Source organism: Hylaeus volcanicus, chromosome 7, assembly GCF_026283585.1.
Source record: "Hylaeus volcanicus isolate JK05 chromosome 7, UHH_iyHylVolc1.0_haploid, whole genome shotgun sequence".
NCBI lineage: Eukaryota > Metazoa > Arthropoda > Insecta > Hymenoptera > Colletidae > Hylaeus > Hylaeus volcanicus.
Window position 1 is genome coordinate 13531653 of NC_071982.1, and position 15593 is coordinate 13547245.

The 15593-nt window shown below is 44.9% G+C and overlaps 1 protein-coding gene across 3 annotated transcripts in view; it reads left to right on the top strand.

Moving 5' to 3' along the window:
* LOC128880531 (solute carrier family 12 member 4) overlaps positions 1–15593 on the top strand; it is a 142884-nt gene that overhangs the window by 2221 nt on the left and 125070 nt on the right. The gene's annotated exons all lie outside the window — the stretch shown is intronic.

Sequence of the window (15593 nt, forward strand, 5' to 3'; positions counted from 1 at the left end):
ATATGAAGACTGAGGATTATTAGGTTGTAAGGAAAAAGTATATATCTCTTTAAAAGGTTCTATTTTTGTTTGTTATACGATAAAATATATATATATATATAATATAGGAGTTACTATTCCTACATAAAGTTTATTAGCAAAGTATAGTAAAGAGTATGACAACCTCGACTTACAAATTAAAAAGTTGATTGTTTTTGTTTTCCTTATTGCGGTTAGTTATAAGGATAATAATTATGAAATCAGCCAGTAAGAATAGAGACTAAGAAGCGTTTATGTAAAACGTTTAGAAGAGACAATGTAAAAAGAGAGCAGCACATTGTAGTGCGAAGTACTTCTACGAATGTACGCACTTTAATTTAATAAACAAACAAATATGAGGTGCCATCCGTTAGCGATCTGTGCAAAAGGGATCGAACTCCCTGCGAGCTTTTTGACACAGGTCTGTGGAACAAACGACAGCCGAACAGTTGAAAAAGGAAAAAAAACGGAGTGTGTTGACAGCTTATATAGAGATATAAATAGAAGTAATTTGGTGTGTGCTTAAATGAAAAATTGAAACTATTTCTTCTACAACCTTAGTATCCAAGAAGTCCTACAATCCTCAAGAAAGATACATTTTTGTTGACTCGATAGCTAGAGCCTGTAATATTATCAAGTTCCCGATCATAGCTGGAATATTTTTTGAATAATTCTTCCAAGAATTTTTATCACAAATTACTAGCCTGTCCCCTTGAGATAACGCTCTAAATAGTGCCTCAACAATTTCAAGTTTCGTTTCACGTAAGATGTTTTATCTGCGATGGTAGCCAATATCGTTCCGCTTATCATGGATGAATCGATGCAACAGTGCACAGACGACGAGTGATCTATCGCTGGGTAGCTCATCCACTAATCCTTCTATGGCGATACCGTGGGAAGCCATTGTTCGATAAGATCCTGTCACTTAAAAACTGTTATCGGTGAGAATGAAATAATGGCCAGAGATATCACGTTGAAACGTTCGGAAACTAAAACGCGTATATATTGAGTTCAGAGACAAAAGCATCGTGAATATTTGGAAGAAGAAAACGCATAGGAATTTTGGAGTAATGATATAAATCCAAGAAGAATAATTGATGGAGAGGAAGAGAATTTTCTAAGATATTATACTGATTTACAATAATTACGGCAATAATTGCAAGTTGCGTAGGGTCGAGCAAACCGCGACGTAGCACCGTTTTATTCGAAAACGTCGGTTCCAGCACGTCGCTCGGAATACCTCGCTATCGTCGCGACGCGAGAGCGTCTGATAAATGTCGGCGTCGCGTTACCGACTCTCGCACTCTTTAGTGCTGACTCAGCGACCTGTGTGGCTTTTTAGTTCTAGCTGTCGTTCACTTGTCCAAAATGACCCGAAAGACAGGTACAGCCGAGGAAATGCGATACTATAACTGTCACAGTAGAACCTCGGTTATTGCAAGACAACGTGACTGATATTTTTGCAATAATAGAGGTGCGTGCAGTAATCAAGATATCAGGTCGAGTTCATACTATTCAACTAATAAATTTATTAGTCGATCTACTTTACGAGTATAAGTGAGAATAATCAAGGTTCTACTTCTACTCGAGGGAGATCTCCGAACTCCCTTCCATTTTGAAAGGACTTCCCTTCTTGACGCGTTGTCAAGGCTTGCGTTCACAAAGCCTTCAACTCCCTTCGGGAATGTAAAGGCTCTCGAGCAAAGTCCTCGTCTAGGACAAACGCACCAGATTCGTGGGCGTATAATAATATTGCATAAATTAGGCGAACGTCCCAAAAGTTCGTCTCTGGCGAACTTCAGTCTCCACTTCCGAGCTGGATTTTCCAGAGAGCTTTGTAAGAAGAATTCGAGCCTCGTTGGCAGATAAATTTAGTTTGCAGACTCAGGGCAAGTCCAGCTTGGAGCTAATATATAGTAGAAGCTTGTGACCTGTTGAACAAGCGTTTTCAATCCCTCCAACCATAATAGAAGTCTACTATCCTTATATAAGTTAATTGCTGTGCTAAGCAGTGCTTCCATTTCTACGTCATCGCGATCACAATTTTATCGAATATTTGTTTTTCATGAAAAGTAATTTTCATCGAGTAAGCCAATCGACCAAACTAAGCTAAACCTTCAAAATTCTCTACGTAGGCTCTATTGATCAAGCATATCCGCGAAAATGTGCACATAACGTGTCTCTGGATTATCGATCATTCCGTTAATAACCCGAGGAACGTTTCGTGACGTAGGGATCGTTGTTTCAACGCGATTCGTAACAATCGAGGACCTTGGTGCCGTCACTTTCGTCCATTTTCGTGTTCCTGAGGCGTGGCAGCCTCGATTAGTCGATATCTGCGATTATCGTCGATTAGCGGTAGAAATTTGGAGCTTCGCCGAAACGTAAATGGTATCACGTTATGCCCCACGCCCATCTACAGTCAGTCGGGAAATTTTCGATGGTTTAGGAACATAATAGAAACTAGTGCTCGATACTTGCCTAATCGTTTATCTTTTAAGCCACTCTTCCACACAGGTGATACAACCGTATCTTCAGTTGCGTGCACGTCGGACTCTTAAGCCCTTATCCTACTCGAATTTCACGATAGTGATATGATTCGTTAAATTTTCATCTATATCAGACTTTTAAACTGTTCTCCCTCTGAAATAGCAAATGATCACTCGATGGTTCGCGTACGTTGAATACTAAAGTATTTTTACACTTTCGTCACGCAACACTATATAGAATAGTCAATCGAAAGAATTTATGGTAACAGTTATCTACATATAAGAGTTTAAAGTCGTTTTTCCACCTAAAGAACACACCTACGACTTGTTGACCCTTTAGGCCCTTCTCCCACATATATTACGCGATTCTACAGGAAAATTCACACTTGACAGTTTTCCCTGGATCGAAGTTTTAAAGAATCCTACCACTGAAACTACACGATAGTAACTCGATTGATGAAATGCTTGCTCGAGAATCGTCCGTACGTTGAAGCTTTAAACCACTGTTCCACTCGAACGACGCGATAGTAACATAATTGCAAAAAGTTATCACGTGATGGTTACCTCGTTATGTTATCTCATCTAAATGGTTCGACAGCTAGGCTATTATTAAAAAAAAAAAATTTTTTTTAAATAACAGTTCGCATAGACGTTGCGTCCTTATGCCGTTCTGCCACCTAAATTACGCGACTATTACTCAAAAAAAGAATGTCATCAACGTTTAAGCTTGTTCTCGAAAAGAATGAGCGCATTAGTGGACGAAGTACGAGAGCAACGTGAAGTCTCGATGTGCATACAGGCGATTGTCAAGTCAAATAATCTTTGTCGTCGTGGCGCTTAAACGACGCGACAAGAATTCGATTGAAAGAATTTATCACATGACAGTCGTGTTGCGCGTCCAACCTGTTAGCGTCGACGTCTTTTAAGAATGTTTCGATGTCATATAGTCCGGCGCTATTTGGCTTTCAAGACGTCTATGGGTGGGTCAGAGGTCGAATGGGACTGTGACGTAAACTATGCACCCTTATGAGCGGTTGCCTAGCGATGGCTAGCGACTAGATGTGGAGGGATTGATTGTTCAGACTTTGGATGCGTTGAGAGATCTTAACGCGACACTGCCTGAAGAATAAAGCTACTAATTGGTAATTTGGTAGAAGCTGATTTGGTAGAAATATTTCGTGGACCTTGAGCAACAAGGATGTACGATCTACAAGAAATCTATATTTTAACCTAGAAGCGGAAATAGTAACACTTTAAGGAATTCTTCCACTTGAATGTTCCAACATTTCACAAAATCAACATCAACAATGTCTCAGGAACTCGAACTCGAACAGGAACTCGTATATTCCCTCAAGCAACCTGGCAAGCTAAAAAGGGAATTGTTTCCTTCCAAGTGTTTACGCTCGATCCGAATTAGCCACGTAGTTATGCTTCCTCGAGGAACTCATGTCGACTCGTGGGTGGTTTCACCAGCACGTGCTTCGTTTGATCTACGTTATTTTAATCTACGTCTGCCATCGTGCGCTTGATCTTCACGAAACGGATCCCAGAAACAATCAAACCAGCAGCCATTCATCGACCGCGACAGTCGCTCATCCTCGAGGCACTCCATCGCCAAGTGCAGCCTGGTTCAAAAATAAAACACCGATGTAACGTTCCAATTGCCAAGGTCGGCCACCTTGATTCTACCCAAACCGCGGCGATTCGATTATCGGATCAGCGCTTCTCAACTCGCCGGAAGAAGCCTTCGTCGCCGGGGGCAGCATTACATAAATCTCGACTCGAACGCCAGGAAGCTGCTCCAATCGTAAGTCGACATTGCGTCGTCTCTGTTATTCAACGTCTTGCGACCGAATGGGAGACATGCTGGGGAATTTATTTACACGACAATATTTACTTGCGAGAGGTTCAATTGGAGGAGAGGTATACTGGATGACCACCGACTAGGATGATTTTATTTAATGGAATCCCCAGAGAAGACACGTTGCGTCATCCCTGTTATTCAACGTGTTGCGAGTGAAGAGGATGCATGTTGGATGTTTGGAATCGATGGAGAATTTATTTGAAGAGCACAATTTACTTGGAAGAGATTGGATTGATAGGGTATACAGTGCTGCTCACAGTAGGAGGATCTATTTGGATGCGTTTATTTGGTTAAATCTTGAACTAAGAGGGTAATATTAATTTTATTTTGTAAGGATAAAATTAACGCAAGATAATAGCGACCAAGAATTCAGTATTTTCACAGAGTTGTTTATTGGCCACATCGATAATGGCTCTCGTGCAATATACTTGGCTATTCAGAGCTACCGTAGGCTTGCGAAGTTTGAAGCATGGGTTCGTTAACGCATATGATGTTATAGATTCCAAGTAATTAGTCCCTGAATAACTCCTAACTAGACTTGACAAAGCACCTTCTTCGTCGGTCTACGCAGTCTAAAATTAGGAACTTCGCGTGGATGTAGGTGCAGGCAAATGTTTGATCGCTAGTGCAAACTAAACACCAAGTGAAAACAATTACCGCTGTGATTGCGCACTATTTCTCTTGAACCCCATATTTGACCGACTCTGAATTGTCGAAGAACCCCATTCCCTGGGGTTTGTGTAATGTACAGGAAGGGCTATACGTATGCATAGTTGCTACCCGTTCCTAGTCCTCGCTATAGTAGATATCTATTACCTACCTGAATGGTTAGATTTACAGAAATCCCCTCTCCTATTAATAAAATAAGCTGGCGTTATTAATTCTGGTGATTTAGAGTAGAATATTCTTAGGGCTTCCCATAACAAGTATAGCGGAGGTTCTACCATCGTCCAGCCCTTGCGATTTCCACCCCTGCGGAAGTGTATTCCATTTTTTTTTTGTCGTCGTTCACATGAGAACCTCTCGTGGTCCCTCTGGCAGCTCGAAGGCCGAACTTGGACGAGAAAGCCAACGGTTTAGGGCGGGGTGAAAGGGGCAGCTGCGTCCCTACTACTACAAAAGCTGTGGCAGCCTAGGGGTCGATAATCATGCAACCCCACCCTACGCGTTGTATTTCGCCGCGCAGTGTCTGCGATCGTGCACGTGGCGGGCTTGTGCATTTTCCCCTTGCTCCTGCGAGCCTGGTCCCCCCTCGTCCGAGCTGTTTGTCGACGAACGTCGCCGATAGGTGGCGTGGAGAACCAGAACGACCAATATCCCTAGATGGTACCAACGTAGATTAAACCTATACGCTGGAAAGACGCATAGTTTCATCAGATACATAGTTCTGGACCTAGAATGACCGACAAAGTTCTCCATCCGAAACATAAATTATTTATTCAACGGTGGAGAGTATCTCTCCATCGAAATGAGTCAAGACATGAAGCAATTGATGCTTGTTTGAGATTATAGAATTATTATTTTTCAATTTGATGTAATTTGTTGTGACTGCATTCGGAAACATTCACTTTGCCTTTCAAGTAAGATTCAAGCCGGCGCATTTATCACGACGACAAGTGTCTTCGCGTGCTCGTGTTACGTCCTGAACAGAAGCAGTTTCGCGCGATATATTGTACCCTTTGTCGAGGGTGTCGGGCGAGAGAGGTGGCGCCCTCGGACGGGCGAAACTGGAGCGTGTATCTTTAGGCAGGGTAGGTACCCTTTCTTAGCAGCTACCTCGAGAACAATGCACCTCGAAACCCTTCCCAAAACACTCGGACTTGAGGAAATTCCTGCAATTAAGGAGATAAGAAATTCTTTTCTGCAGGCCAGCCTCCATTTTGAGAATGGGCTTAGGTGTAGCATTACTGTTGCATTTATGAACGTCACGACAAAGTAAAACGTGTATAAAATTAACGAAGAACTCGTGGAGGAAAATTTGAATGAAATTATCTAGTTCAAAAGTACTAAAATCGTCGAGACCGTCGGGATACAGCGTGTTAGTTTGTTTAGTTTGCTTCCATTTATCTTGAATTCGTCGAGTGTCCTCCGATTTACGAATTGGAGTATACGCGATCGCTTCGAGTAGAAGTCTTATCGGTACGGCGGCAAACTCACTCAAGGTGATCGCAACATGAAATAGATTCAGCTTTCTAAGTGCATTAACCTTGCACCTTCGCCAATCTAGCATGCGATCGAGCATGTAATTCCGATTCGAAAACACCCCAGCGAACGATTCGCCGTATCCCCTGTCCCCCGAGGGACCATTGCAAGCTGCTTTCGCACAACGGACCGTTGGTAATTAATTCGACCTCTGTTCCCGCACTGAGACGGGACTTTCCGAGTTCGCCGTTTAATCCATAGCCGGTATCCTCGTTGGTATCACCGGCAGCCACTTTGTTTCTATCCCCTCGCGGCAGCTTCGAGTGTAATGAGCTTGCGGGAATGCAACGGTCTCATTGTTTCGGTCTCTTCTCTACCAGCTTTTGGATGTGTCCAGACGTCCCAGGGACATGGCGGAACATCTCACAGAAGTCGAACTTCAATCACGGGAAATATCGATCCCTGGCTTCCAAAGGCATTCAGGGGAACCCCAACTATCAGGTCTCGCGGTAATCAACTGGCATCCGATTTCTGTGGAGTCGATTGACAAGATGGAATATCGAAAAATATCGGATACGTGTCTTATCTAGCGAGAGTAAAAACCCTTGGTTGTTTTGATCGAGGATCGGATTAGCTACGGTGGAGCTAACATCGCCTACAATACAAAACGACCGCGGTGAATTGTTCCTAAACCTGAGAATCATTTATCCAGCTCCCAGCTATACATAGCCCAGAAGACAAGAAGCCGCCTGTGCCAAATGTATGTCGCAACACGTGTCGATCGCAGAAAGATGACAATGCCATGAAGATTCCTTTTGTTCGAGCTGGAAGTTCCACGCTCGGAATTTCACAAACTGTTTGACGAAATGCCAGACGTTGCAGTCGATCTCATTGTAACAAGACCGCGGACTGTTGCGACAGAATAAACCATTCTCTTCTCCGCAAATGTTAGATTTTTCTGTACGGAGATCAAGAGACAATCTTTAAGCATAGATACATCGACGTCATTTACAAGAATCGTCCATTTACACCTAGCTTGTTACACGAACCATACGTACCTGTGTCGCGACACCTGTCGATCCAAGAAAGATGCCAGTGACACGAAGATCCCTTTTGTCTCTCATCGCGAGTTTCGCAGACTGTTTGACGAGGGGTCTTGCCTAGGCGTGCTGTTTCCTCGTGGTGCCGCGGAGACAGAGCCCCGCGGCGCTAGTCTCGCCCGATTAACAATGCCCCGCGCGAAGATGAAAGGTTGTAGCGCGATGCTAACAAGAAAGCTCTCAAACGAGCCACGTTTTAACAGACCTTTCGCTTTCGGATCGCGGCCGGGCATTGTGTATCCGCCAACAGCGCGTTCACGGCGGAATGCATTATGCATACACGTCTTCCTGTCGACGTATGACGCCGCGCGTCTGTTGCGGCCTTATTACGGTGCATAGCCAGACATTTCGCTGGTATGGCACGTTGCCAGGACCGGGGACGGGGGCCTCTCTGTGTTTATCAACAGAGAGAGAATTATGCTAACGCGCGCGAAGACCAGCCCGCCTTTTGCGGACGACGACGCCCAAGCTCCTCGTCCAACGAAGATTATTTCGAGATTGCTCCACCGGGGCCTCCTGAACCGCTCCGGCTATTCAGCTCTTTGTCCCTGGTTGGTTCGTTGCTCTGCGATTTCCGTCCAGGCTTTCTGTTTAGTTCGAGACATCGATCATCAAACCTAGGAAGATCCCCGTGGCATCCTAAACTAATATTCACGGAAATTCGCTAAAAAATTTGCCTTATTCGCAGAGAAAATTCGTAGAAGCATGCAACTTTGCGAAGGTGTCTGGAGAGCGTAACGGAGGGCCCAGACGTTGCGGTTTTCGCGCAAATACGACATATCCGGCGTTCGTTTATTTAGTCGCGGCGAGATTATTTCGGGAAGCTCGATGGAAGTTCGCATCGGCGTCTCCTTTGTCCGTGGACGGTTTGTAGGCCGGGAAGTTCTCGGGGGCCTCGTCGGGGAATTTCGAAAAGCGTGTAAGACCCTGATGTTGCGCGTTCCGACGTGTGCTCGTGTGCGCGTCTCTTGTAAGCCGGGTATGTAGGTCGTTCGGCTCGTGCTCCCCGTCGCGTCGCGTGAAAATTGTTGAGAGAAACTCCGCGGGAACTCGTCCCGATGCCTCCTTTGTCCGGGATTCGGAAAATATACGAACCCTGCGAACGGTCCATTGAGCATCTCTCTCGCGAAACGCGCGACGAGATCAGCCGTTCGCGATCTCTGGTTATTTTAAGAGGTCACGGGGAACCGTAAACTGCGCAGCGACTTCAGTATTTTTACAACGCCTCCGTAACGTTTCGAGTCTCGACGAGTTCCGAGGAACTCGATAGTTCTCGTTTGGAGACTGTGAACAATTTTTTGTTTCGTGTATCGATCAGAAAATGGCAATTGTTGCGATCGTTAGGGCAGTTTTGAACGATTCATTGGAGTGTTTTATATTCGTAATTTTATATTCGATTTTCGTAATTCGTGTTGGAAGGGAAGATAGAGAGATTGTGTTTCTAAAAATAAGTCGAAAGTCTGTAATGAAATTAGTTTGCACGGGCCTCCATTTCCGAGGTAATCGCGTTTGAATATGTTTGCTGCGTACTTTGGTATTTTCTAATTTCTGTATGCTTTCAGTATTTTAGATTGAAAAACTAATAATTCTATACAAATTACTTGATTATACGCCACAGACGTCTGTTGTGAGACTCGATGGACCGAATTTCATTTAAATTTCCATGTGCCTCGCGTAATTGTAATCACGATTATCTCCAAAACGAATACTCGTATACAAGAATTACATTCCACGCTTTCGATTCATTTTTTGACAACGAATGGCCTCGCAGCGTTGCTCTCGATTTTTCACAAGTCTCGGTTAATCAAATTCCAGTTTTCTTGAGGGTTCACCCTACCTAAAATTTTCATAAGGCAATCCCAAGAATTCACGACATTCTACGACCGAAGAATTCACTTCGCGTTTCTGTAACGAAAACCGACGAATCGCGACGATTTTTTACTGGGCTTTTCGAAGGTTCGTACCGCAGTGGAATGGCCGATTTCCATTAACTATTTGCCACGTTTTTTTGCCCGAGGAACATTTCAGATCGCGAGTCGGCCGTACTCGACGATCGCCACGTAAATCGGCAACCTTGATTTCCAATATCTGCGGAAGCGGAACACTTGACACCAATCTCTCTTTTTCTCTCACTCCGACTCTCATCCCCTTTCCGCCCGTTTCACCCTCTCCAGTCCTTCCACCCTCGCCGCTCTATTTCTGCCTCGTTCCTATTCCGTTTCTCGCGATCGTTCGTTATCGTGAAACACAGGTACATCTTTCCCGAACTCGGCGACGTTTTATCATCGTTACACGGTATCGCCTGTCGGGTTGTCAGAAAATTATTCACACCGCCATCCACTGGTTTTCACCGTCGCTCCTGGCCGCGGATAATCTCAAGCGAGCCGGAGAAACGATATTTCACTTACCTGTTAGGTTGTCTCGCGTTGAGCACGAGCTTGTGACAACTTGAAGGGCGAATACCGAACTAAGCGTAATCGGGGTGATATCTTTGATAATAATAATATAAAAAAATAATCTGCCCAGGAATAACTTGCTTTCCAAACCGGGACACCCTGAACGTTCCGTATTTATCGAGTGGCCGCCCCCGAACGTTTTCAAACCTCGTTACTTTGGAAACGGAGCCTCCTATGAAAAACTTTCGTTCCACATTTTCGACTTAGTTATTTACTAAGAATCGCCTCGTATATGTCTTTCGCACAATCTACAGTACATTCTACATAAACAGAGTATAGATTTCCATCGCGTCTATCGTAACTAGTCTCAGCTTATCGTAGAGTTTGCCGTAGCCAGTAAAACGACGTCCCAAAATCCCTGAGCCTATTTGTATCTATTTCGAATGCGGCACCAGGCGATCGCGGAGTGACCGTTCTTTTTATTTTCGGTACGAAATATTTTGCGAGTCAGGCTAGCCGTGGTCCCCGTAACTTCAGCGACAGTTGCGGGTATCGCGCGAGTATCGCTCGCCGGATATATTTTTAAGTTTATCGGTTGGACGATATACGACGACCGGAACGGGACACAGAAGCGGCCGTCTGCGTGGAGCACGCCGGTTGGCGTAATTCAGATATTAATACGCGACCGACCACGGCTGGACGCCGCCTTCTCTCCTCGGGAATTCGTGACGTATCCCTGGGAGTAAATGTCAATTGACACGCGGGGTCCACGGTGGAACGATCTTTCCCACAGCTATACGCCAGCCTCGTGGAACGTCGAGTCGAGGCGCTCTTGTCGACTCCATTCGACGAGGATTTACCAATGCGGGCCCCCGATCTCTTGGAATTTCTCGAGACGCCCCTCGGACCAAATTAACCGGAGCCATTCGTCTTCCCTCCCTCTTTTCTGGGGAATTTAAATTGACTTCGTTTCTCCAAGTCTTTTGGTATCCTCGAAGGTTAGGAGGGAAATAACGATATTTGCCGATACGAATCGTGTTTGCTAATTTAGTTTGATCGGTACCGAGAATCCAGAATGGAGAAGCTGATTCACGAATGTTGGTATTCGTTTAGATAAAAGTGGAGAGATTCGTCGATCTTATTTCGACTCATTTTTTGACAATGTGTAATTTACTCGAGGCAGCAAACGTACGAGAATGTAGAAATTTCGAAGATTTCTATTCGAGACTGGTAGAGCTATGACATATACCCAATCCACACTGTGGAATTCACATATTCGGCGATAGCCCACTGCTGATCGCAACAGAAATTCTTATCAGAATTTTCATTTTTCCACGCATCTCCACCTAAATACAGACGAGCGTTACACGGGTTATGCTACTCGGTGTGCACAGCGGTGTCGTCTTCGATCCAGGAGACCTCGACAAAGACGGAAAGCCTGATGACCGATCGGTCGCGGTACGAAGGTCGCAAACTCTGGAAACGCAGTGTCCATTGACCCGTGACTTTTCAATTAATCGTTCTGCTCTTGACCACCCGCGTAATCGTGGAAGGCGGCGTGCTTTGAAGTCTCGCGGAACGCGACTGGTTCCGCGATCGATTCGTCCCCAGCTGACAAACTAACGTGGGAAACACCGTGGACGCAAATAGTTTTCGCGGAAAGCGTCGAGTTTGCGTCAGGCCGAAGAAAAACAACGCTATATCGTTCGAGACCTCGAACGGGTCGGGTTAGGAACAGCACCAGGACTGTATCTGCTTTGTTTGAAGACGTTATTTCGTTTGAAAGGGAATACAAATAAGAAATGAGGATTCAATTTTTCGGTAAGGTACAAAGTCGTTGATTAAATAAATAAAAGATAAATGCCAGTGGAGCCCTCAGGGGCTGTAGCGGTGATTGTAGCTACAGTACAGGCTTAGTAACATCAAGGTACCACAGGTAGATGAGTTGTCAAGCGACAAAGAGATAAAAAGTTATGCAATATAGGAGAGCCATGTGATCCCCATACAGATAAGAAGTTATGGACTATAATTTAAAGTGGCCAGCCACAGATAAGGAGCGCAGAGTAATGATACGATTGTGATATGTAAATGAATTGTTAAGAAGCTCAATTAGTGTAATATCCACTTGTTACGAGGTTCGACACTTAAATAAACACCGTGCCAAGAAATGCCAGTGGAGACCTCGAACAGTTTAAGTTAGAACCAACATCGACGCTGTAATGCGTGAAATAAATAACCAAGCGGATGAAGTACCTACAATAAAAAACAAACGAAGATGAAGGAAGGCTACTTTACACCGATCCGTAGGCAGAAGTAGCCTCGACAAGTGGAAGACTGGTGCTTCCAACTCAGCCTCGAGGCTCCCAAGATCGGAATCATAGAGTATACTCGTCTTTAATTATCGCAACGCTCGTCTTGCTGTATTTCTGGAGGCCATCAATGATCGGTGACCTTCAGCAATTACCACACGCGTCCAACGACGATTTCAACCCGCCGTTCGAGATTTGTTTACCAAGAATCGTCTCGTTTGGCGTCGGCCATCGCGACAGAAGGCAAAACTGGACAATCCACGGATGCGTTTAAGTACAGAGAGAACGACGCCGCCGTTCCCGGCACCCAAGCGCTAACAATTATTTTATTATTGGCCCAATTACGCCGTTATTGTTTTCACACACGCGCGGCGTATCACTTAAAGCGGTTTGAGGCGGCTTATACGATCGTCAGGGTGATTCAACCGACTGGATTTTTACGCTGCCGGCTTCGGTCGTTCATCGGTTCAGTGGCTGTCTTAATTCTCCTCTCCGGCTGCTCGACGATTTCTCCGTCGCTGAAACGAAATTTTAGCTGGATATACGATGAATTTACTGTTCGGTAAATATTAAAAGAGGACGAAGGGTATACACTGAATTTTATTCGAGATGTAGAATGTAGAGATAGGGAATTTAATCTCGAGTAACAGTAAAATTTCAGAAAATTCTTTTCTGAATATTATGACGATAAAATGTGAACCTATAGAGGAAGAAGATTAGAGAGGAAAATTCGAATTTTGTCCTGTGTTCTATTCGCTCCAACGAATCGTTTAAATCCCAATTGAAATAGGAATTATTCCCAGAGGGGTATATTAGAGCAATTATAATTTCAAAGCTCCTTTCGGAGCAGCAGAAAATTCGGCCTTTCTATGCCAATGGAAACGAGTGAAAGGACCGCATACAGAGGATGCCTCAACCCCAGGTAACAGCTACCGAAACGCGTGGTCGTTTTTCCCCCGGAAAAGGAAATTCCGTATAAGACGATACGGGGAACTCAGCAGAATCGAAAGGATGCCAGGAAAGTGGAGTTTTCGACCGAAGCTTTTGATCTCTGTAAAGCTTTCGTTGTGTTTCCCCCTCCGCGCTTTATCGAGATATTCCTGCGTTATACGTAAAGTAAACTTCGGTTTCCTGCGCGCGGGGGGCTCGAGGAGGTGGGTTATACCTTCTAAGTTTCGCGTACCAACGATATTGCTTCTGTATCCGAAAGCAATTTCGACTTTAGCCCGGGGAGTGCTTCCAGTTCCACTTCCGGTACGTAGGACTCGAAACAGAGCGCGCCCGGCTAGAGCGTCTCTCATTTTCGTCGTCGAGAATATTATGCATAAAATACCGGTGAGCAAATTACGCTTCTCTTCCAAATGTCGTCGTTCTCGTGTCGTCGTTTCTGTTCCCCCGCGACCCCCTCCCGCTTCGGATATCCGCTTTAATAAAACGAGAATTTCATTACGAACGAGTAACAAATCGTCGGGGGTAATCTAATATCCACGGATTACCGCGACTTCGACCGACGAGGAAGTTAGAGAAATTCATCTTCGTGAGTGCACGTCAAGTTACGAGAGAACAAAAAAAAAAAAAGAAAAGAAAAGAAAAAGAAAAAAAAAGGAAGGAAGAAGAGAAGAGGGATAGAACCGCGACCCATTTTCCTGTGTTTTAAATATCCGCGCGGCCGCAGGAGGGAGAGGGCGCGCGGGGCGCACGTTCACGCTGCGGTTTCAATATTCATCAGAACTCGCCCAACTTTCGTGCACTTACCCCCGTATATAGATTCCGAATCGCTTCCCTCTATCCTCGAGAGATCCTGTCCCCCCGTGACACCTGAAACTTCGAGCAGCTCGGCCCAATTTGATTGCCATCGCAGCTGCCTCCGCGTCACCTTGATTTCCGCGCGTTACGGACCCATTCCTCGCCACCCTCCACCGAGATCGGTCTCCGTCCAATCTCAAAACAGCGTCAAAGTGTTAATTACGAATATTTAGCGACTGCTTTCGAGCGACGTTGTCGGAAGCGTCGGTTTACTTGTGACCGAGATTGTAGCGATTGTTTGTTTAAAACTGAGCAAGGCTACGTCATAAAAAAGTGCCGAAAGCGAGAATTTTCTCGTTCTCGAGGAAAGTTATCCTCTTCCCGAAACAACTACACGGGAATGAAAAGGGGAGAAAGGTGTCAGGAGTTTCCATTTTTATCGGGCGACGCTTCATTTTCGAGATTACAAGGTGGAAAAGAACCGGGCAAAGGACGGAACAGTGGTTCCATTAGCGTGCGTGAAAGCAATCACGACGATGTGCAAGCGTCGGGAAGGTCGCATGCGCGCCTGGAGACGTCCTTTTGATTTTCAAAATTACAGGACTCGTTCCTCGATAGCTGCCATGACGTTGTTGACGTACGCAGTGGTAACGGATCGTGATGCAGAATCTGGATGTCGATCCAGACTCGGTTTCCCTTCGTTTCTCAATGAATCGAAGAAATAAAGCGAGGTGGAACGCGGCGAGGCTATTACGCTTTCAAGTTACTCGTCAGGCTTGCTCACTTGAAAGCGGTGCACAAATTTTTCTCGAACGTTTCAACAAGTATTTCAACGTTACGATTTCGATAACTGATCCAAATAATTATTTTTCTTCGTACGATCGTCCATCTATTCTTCTGCGATGTTTCCTTACTCGCCAATTAATTTCCGTTGCCGCCGTTTATTTCTCCAACAACGCCGTTCAATTTCGAGACTTTAAATTGCTCACGTCGCGGAGGCATTACTGTTATTGCTCTTGCCGCGGCGGTCGCGAGCTGCTTCCATTATATTATATTTACGGTCACACGACGAAGGAGCTTCTAATATCGCGAAGTGCTCCCGCACGAGATAATGTTTTCCCACTCGATATTCGCTAACTGAGGCGGCCGCAACGGTAAATTTTCAGAAAACCCATCGCCGAGAGTCTCCCGTAGTGGCGAGGCCTCCGTCTACAGTTTTCCCTGAGAGTGAAACATTTTCGTGAAATTTGAACCAAGAGCAACCTGGACGGATTGTACGAACGTTAATTCCATCCGAAACAGAGATGCTCGTACATTTCGTGGGCTGGATATTAAAGCAATCCTCAGATTTATTTGGTTCCTTTACGCATTCATGCGGTAACTCTATCATACGTACTATCTCTAGGAAAATACTACTTTACTGCTATATTATTATTCAAACTCTAGTAGAGCATCACTTTATTGCTGTATCCACATTCAAACTTTATTAGAGCATCACTTCATTGCTACATCAACATTTGAACTCCAGT